We start from the raw sequence: 7,678 nt of genomic DNA, 5'->3' as shown, positions 1-7,678 counted from the left end.
TGGGGGTGGGGCAGAGGGGGTTAGTGTGTTTCCGTTTGTATGCAGGGTACTTGAGTATTGTTAGGAGGAAAAGAATATATCACTGTTATTTTTATTTAGGGGTTGAAAATGTTTTGAAATTATATGTATGGTGGCTAAGTTGACAAGTGATGGACTGTGTAGGCTAATGTGTCAACTTGGACTGTTAATGGTGCCCAGTTAGTTGTTCAAGCAAGCACTGGGCTCATTATAATATTAATACAAGACAGTTCATGGACTTTAATGATCAGTGAGTTGATTGCATAGATGGCTGGTTACATCTACAATCAAATGAGGACATTGCTGTCAGCAAAGGCTGATGTCTTATCCAATCAGATGAAGGCCTTAATAGGAGAAGTGAGTTCAGTTCTCAGAGAAATAATTGCCATCTCTACTTCAGACAATCAGCATCTCCTGGGGAACTCATCCAGGACCTTCATCAGAGTCTCTGAACTTGCAGCCTGCCCATGGTTGCCTGAGACAATTTTATTAAAATTATACTATTTACAGGCATTTCCTGTTGGTTTTGTTTCCCTAGAGATTCCTGACTAATACCCCACACAACACAGGTAGGACTACTAATGTACCAGACCCTATAGCAATGATGGTTTGTGTTGTCCCATGAAGCTAATAACCAGGATTTGAGGAGGTGCTTGCTGAGCATAAGACAAATATGGAATCAGTAGTGGGAGAAGGTAATTATATATACAAGCCATGTCCACATGAACAGTAGCAGAAAAAAGGGACTAATATGGCTATGCAACTTCTTACTTTAAAAAAAAATGTTTTGAGGGTTTGCATATGTACATAAATTCAAATTTTGTTATTTTCTTCCCAAACTGATTTAGATTTTGAAGACTGCCAAGGCAATATATGAGAAATATATTTGTGTTTTCCAATGGGAATTTATTAACTTACAAGCCTACTCTTCTGAGGTCCTGCAAATGTCCAAATCTGGGCATCAGTCTTCTCTGGCTCTCATTGCTTCAATTATTGCAGCTTGTTTTTTCAGCCTCTGCTCTCTTTCTCTGCAGCCCCTCTGTCTGTTTTCATTCTTTTTTTTATGTTACACAAATTTATTACGTTATTATCATTCATTACAAATTGTATGAACAGATGAAGAAAATGTCATCCACGCTCTATGCCTGTGTAAAAAACTTAAAGGGATTTAAATTTGGATAAAACTTTGCTCTTCTGTGGCATGTAGATTAACAAAATTTCTCCCATTTATATCACAAGTATGTATGGGTGTTTAGATCCATTCACGCACATTAAATATCACCAGTTATTTAGATAAGCTCCAAGGCTTTTAAAACACAGAAGGGAAATCCAAGGTTCACACATAAATTTAATGACGAATCATTTAACCATATCATGAAACGAAATTGTATATCCTATGCAGTTACATGATTCCTTCAGGTATTCTTTATTAAGTAATGCACAAGCTAAATCATGATTGCCTCAGACAGTGTCTGTTCTTCTATAAAATAGCCATTGCACATAACTAACTTTTACTCAGGAACATTTAATAAACATCAAGTCTCTGAGTTACAAAGTCACAGAATGAAACAGCCATCAACATTGTGCAATCACAATATGAACAGAAGACTAGCTCTTGGCAAAAGCACTGAACTATACTCTGTCAGGAAGAGATGTATTAAAAGCAGCTCTGCCATGAGACATAATCCCTGGATATATATATATATATATATAGATAGATAGATAGATAGATAGATAGATAGATAGATAGATAGATAGATAGATGGACAGATAGATAGATAGATAGATAGATAGATAGATAGATAGATATATTCATAGATATAAATAAAGTTGCAGACTCCATTTTTACAAAAGTGTAATTAAGGTAAATAATGGGATGTTAACAAATGCTTTGTCAGTCTTTCAAAGGAGAAAGCACAGGAAAAAGTAAATAGCTGGCTTAATAAAAAAACTCAAATTGCACATTCTTCTATCTATATATAAAACTGTGTGAAATAAAAGTAAGGATGTATATATCCATGATTTTGAACACTTATATTCAGCTTGGCACTTTTTACACTATCATTTTGTTCCTAAATCATGTATATTAAATTAAAGCCAACCAATTACATATACAGAAAGCTACATATATCTATATATAAATATTTACACACATATATATAGATACTTTCTGGTTAGTAGAGATAAAGAAAAATAAATTAAAAAACGAAAACCTTTTCTTTCTTCACCACAATGATAAGCTCTTTTCATTTTTTTATTCTTTAGACTTTAAAATGCTACACAGGGTTATTGAGAGAATAAGAGTTCAATACACTTGGTTGGTTTCATAAGACTCATGTTGGAAAATGTGACTTCACAGAGAAAAATACTTCCATTTAAATACACACAAAGAGCAATGCTGGACATCTCGAGCAGATCTTCAGAGATGGAGAAGAAAGGAAAAGTGTCTGGTAGGACTCTTTAAAAGAGTCACACATCTACCATCATCTATTGGTGGATAGCTAGGTCACCTACAACAGCACAGAATTCTTGAAAGAATATTCTTCCATCTCTATCCTTTTTTGCATTTATTATGGTTTTGTCTACAATTTGCATTAACTGTGTAGCTTTCAGATTGTTCCCCACCATCACCTTCAGCTGTATACCCATCTTTATCCATGTCATAGATACGGAATGCAAACCTCAACTTTTGTTCCTTGTCTCCTTTGACACTGAACTAAAAGGCTCCTTCAATGAATTCTTTTTCTTCTTTTTTATTTTCTTTTATATGCTACATTCAAAGATCAACTCAAGATGGATCAAAGACCTAAATTTAAGAGCCAAGACCATAAAGACCTTGGAAAGCAGTGTAGTGAAACATCTACAAGACCTTGTAATAGGAAATGGCTTCATGAACATCACACAAAAAGCATAAGCAGCAAAAGAACAAATAAATAAATGGGACTTCCTCAAAATTAAAGCCTTCTGCACCTCAAAGGAGTTTGTCAAGAAAGTAAAAAGGGACCCTACACAATGGAAGAAAATATTTGGCAACCATATATCTGATAAGAGGCTTATAACTTGCATATACAAAGAACTCCTATATCTTGAAAATAAAAAGATAAACAACCCATTTAAAAAATGGGAAAAAGATTTAAACAGACACTTCTCCAAAGAAGAAATACAAATGGCTAAAAAGCACATGAAAAAATGCTCCAAATCTTTAGCTATCAGGGAAATGCAAAACAAAACTGCAATGAGATACCATCTTACTCCCATAAGATTGACAGCTATGAAAAAAACAGAAGAATACAAATGCTGGAGAGGATGTGAAGAAATAGGAACATTCATCCACTGCTGGTGGGAATGCAGAAGGATCCAACCATTCTGGAGGACAGTTTGGCAGTTTCTCAAAAAACTAACCACAGATTTGCCATATGACCAAGCAATTCCACTGCTGGGTATATACACAGCAGAACTGAAAACAAGGACACAAACAGATATATGCACACCAATGTTCATAGCAGCATTGTTCACTATCGCCAAAAGTTGGAATCAACCCAAATGCTCATCAACAGATGAGAGGATCAATAAAATGTGGTATATACATACAATGGAATACTACTCAGCTTTAAGAACAAATACACTACAAACTCACGTGATAACATGGATGAATCTTGAGAACCTTATGTTGAGTGAAGTAACCCAGGCATTGAAGGACAAATACTACATCACCTCAGTGACATGAAATAAGCAAGCTGCCTCAGAGAGCTAGAGACTGGAAGATAGGCTTACAGGAAATTGGGGGATAGAGGAAGGATGTAAGCTGACATCTACATGGGTGAAATCTATGGATAAGCTGGAGGTAAGTATGTGTACAAGGAAGGGATAAAATGGGGGCATTGGGTTACCTTTGGATGGGGCTTTGAGAGCTTGAGGGGGTCTAGGAATGGGCAGATGGATAATATTGCCCAAGAAATTGGGGGGAGGGTGGGACAACATACGAACTTAGGAAAATGTCAGGTGTTGGTTGAGAGTATAATGCTGAGAAAACCTTTTCAATATATAATTAGGAAAGTTACCTGTTTAAGATATTTAAAGGGGATAATCTGATGTAGGACAGACTCCTAGTGAATATGTGAATGCTCATTTTGCCAGAGTGGGTTATACCATGGGTAGAGACCCATATAATGAGAGTGAAGGTAGACCCACATCCTGTGGAGGACTAATGCCATCAAATAGAGGGAACTGTATCTCTCAAGAGAAATGGTGGCTCCCAGGGCATTAGGGCAGTTGAGCAAGTCAAGCCCTCAACACTGTTGCAAGTATCTCTGAACATGGCTCCTCAAGAAGTGAAGATTGACTGTCACTGTGGGCCCCAAGGGGAGGGGGAATTAAATATTGAATAGATGGAACCAACGTAACTGTGAGGGCAATAGAAGTGTTTCACAAGTGTACACAAGGATGGATATAAAACATGTAATATTACACTGAAAACATATAGGGGATGGCAGACTAATAATGTAAACCATAATGTAAAACATAGGATAACTAAAAATTTAGAAAACTGTATAGCCTAAAGTATAAACCACAATGTAATCACAAATGTTACCTTTTTTGAAAGCTATTGTCTCAATATCTGTACATCAGTTTCAGTAAATGTGATATGAATAAGTTAAAAGATTATGGCTGTGGAAGGGAAAAGGGTTTATATTGGATATGTGGGAGTACTGTATATTGTATATATGAATTACTGTGATCTATGGCTCTTGTTAAGAGAAGCTTAATAATTAGGAAAAAAGAAAAGAAAAAGATAGGATGTAGAATTTTTCCAAATCAATATGTATTCTATATCTAACCTTTAAACTCATTGCTATATTCCATTTTACTAGTAAGGGAACCTGACATTATATTGGGCTTCACTTTTCAGGAAGTTTTGGATCACAGAATGGTTCAACAATGGCAGTGGAGGAATACTGGTATGGGGTGTTATTGACAGGGGACATATGGTGACAGGGAGTTATACAGGGCATGTGTCCAGGGTGCATGGAAATATTTGGATATACTCATAGTGGAAACAATTAAAAACAACAGCTGAGGGGGTACTGGGCTCCTGGCTGGGGGGGCTCTGTCATGGTCCCTAGGGGAGCAGCAGCAGTCCCTCGGGTGCAACAGCAAGGACCAGGAATGAATGAGGGTCCAACAGGGAGACCCTGATACTAATGACTATGCTTGTGAGCCTATACACCTGAAATAAGAACAAGGCCTAGAGCAGCACTGTGCCTAGGAGTTTCCTTCTGGCAGCCTTCATGTTACTCAAATGTGGCCAGTCTCAAAGCCAAACTCAGCATGTAAGTGCACTGCCTTACCCCAGCATGGAACATGACACCCGGGGATGAGCCTCCCTGGCACCGAGGGATCACTACCAAGTACCAGCTGATGATGTAACTAGAAAATGACCTTGAATTAAAGGTTCAATGCAGACCAGCAGAATATCCCTGTCTACATATAATAACAGGAGTTAAAAAGGCTGTTTGACCTAAAGTAAGGGGGAAATGGAAAGGACAAATGAGTTTATATGGTTATGAGTCTCTAAAAAAGAGTCTGGAGGTTGTCAGAAGGATTGCCCTTATGCACACCTGAACAGAGTCTCAGAGACAGATAAAGTAGATACAACCCCAGGTATTTATTCTTCTGAGGGCTAAAGAGACCAACAGGTTTTATGGTCATGGCAGATGGAGTTCACTGTCATGTCATTTGGCCCTTCTTTGGAGTTGGTGTTTCTGCATGATGGAGCTGGACTCAGATGTGATCTCTTTTCACAAGCCTTTCCTGCTACTTTACTGGAATTGTAGTTGGTGCTGGGGTTTAAGATATATCTAGGGGATCTGAATCACTGGACTGACAATATGATAACCAGAACCTGAGCCTCAACAGTCTTCAGCTCCTACACTCTGATTTATTGGACTTACCCCACTCAGCTAACATGGAGTTGAAGAATGTCAACATCCACACCATGGAGTCTACAGTGCCTACAACTGAAAGCAGGAGGATTGCATCCAGTATCCATGTGGAATCTAAGCCCCCTCTTGACATAGATGTGGAATGGACACAACCAAGCCAAGGTGCATAGGAAAGAGGCATACAGTAAGGATTAGAGTGGACTTAATGATATTCTATTCATGAATTAATGTGGTTAATAATGGAGAAAATGTGGCATTGGTGTGGAAAAAGTGGCCATGGTGGCGGCTGGGTGCGGGGAATGGGAGGAGGAGATGACATGTGGAGGCATTTTCTGGACTTGGAGTTGTCCTGGGTGGTGCTGCAGGGACAACTACCAGACATTATGTCCTCCCATGGTCCACTGGATGGAACATGGGAGAGTGTGGACTATGGTGTGGACCATTGGCCATGGGGTGCAGCGATGCCCAGAGATGTACTCACCAAACGCAATGGATATGTCTTGATGATGGGGGAGAATGTTACTGTGGGGGGAGTGGTGGGGGTAAACGGGGACCTCATGTTTTTTGAATGTAATATTTTTTAAGAAAATGAATAAATAAAAAAACATAATATGTGAACAGCAAAAAAAAAAAAAAAGTATTCACCAAATGCAATGAATGTGCCACAATGATGAAAGAGGTTGCTGATGTGGGAGAAGTCAGGTGGGGGGATGGGATATATAAGAACCTCTTATATTTTTTAATGTAACATTTTTTGGGCACGATGTATCTTCAAAAATACAATTAAAATTGATGGAGGTGGGGGTGGAGAGTGGGATATATGGGAACCTCATGTTTTTTAATGTAACATTTTCTGTGATCTAAAAAACTTGAAAAAAGATAGTGAAAAAATAAAATAAAATAAAATAAAATATATGAGGTCCCTATATACCTCCACCCCACCCACTACACCCCTCCCACATCAAAAACCTCTTCTATTATCATGACACATCCACTGCACCTGGCCAAGACATTCTGGAGCACTGCTGCACCACATGCAGAGAGATTCACTCAATGAATTCTTTAAAGTCTACTTCTCCATTCCCATCCGTGTGGAATATATCTATTACTCACTGTGCTAAAGGATTCTGTTGTAACTCTGGCAGAGACATGAACTCTTCCACATGCAAAGAACCAGAATTGTCCAAATCGATGTCCTTAAATCTCTTTCCTAACCTTTTAGCTTCATCAGCATCAAAGTGTGAGCACATTTCCAAAAGCTACTTGCCTCATTTCCCATTTTGCTCAGCAGGTCCTACGGCTCACTCTGTTGGAGAAGAATGTGGGCGCTTAGACAGGCTGGAGCAGCAAGCCAGGGGTCAAATGCGGTGGCCTGGTGCGGCTACTGTTCTCAGGCCCCCGCGGGGGAGGGTGGGTGCGGTAGGGCGAAGGGAGCGCCCTGGGGCCTGGGCCACCGGTGGGGTGACTGGGCAAGAGAGGGAGAGGGTGGGGATGGGAGGAAGCAGAGAAAAGAAAAGAAATTAAAATGCAGATTCAAAGACGGGTGGGGGAGAGAAAAGGGGGGAAAAGGCAGAGAGAAAGGAGGGGAAGAGCAGGAGACGGGGCCAGGAGTCTCAGGGGTTGTAGCTTTGCGCTAATGCCAGAGAGGTGACAACAGACTGCAGTGGCTCCCGATGACCCACAACCTCAGGGCATGAAAAAGCTGTGTTCACTCTTTT

The 7,678-nt window shown here is 39.4% G+C and overlaps 1 pseudogene; it reads right to left on the bottom strand.

Annotated features, from left to right (window-relative positions):
* Positions 1 to 2,487: 2,487 nt before the first annotated feature.
* LOC139438603 (calcineurin subunit B type 1-like) lies at positions 2,488 to 7,239 on the bottom strand (annotated as a pseudogene).
* Positions 7,240 to 7,678: the final 439 nt, after the last annotated feature.

Source organism: Dasypus novemcinctus (assembly GCF_030445035.2).
Source record: "Dasypus novemcinctus isolate mDasNov1 chromosome Y unlocalized genomic scaffold, mDasNov1.1.hap2 SUPER_Y_unloc_2, whole genome shotgun sequence".
NCBI lineage: Eukaryota > Metazoa > Chordata > Mammalia > Cingulata > Dasypodidae > Dasypus > Dasypus novemcinctus.
Note: the sequence above shows the minus strand (reverse complement) of the source record. Positions and strands in the feature narration are given on the sequence as shown.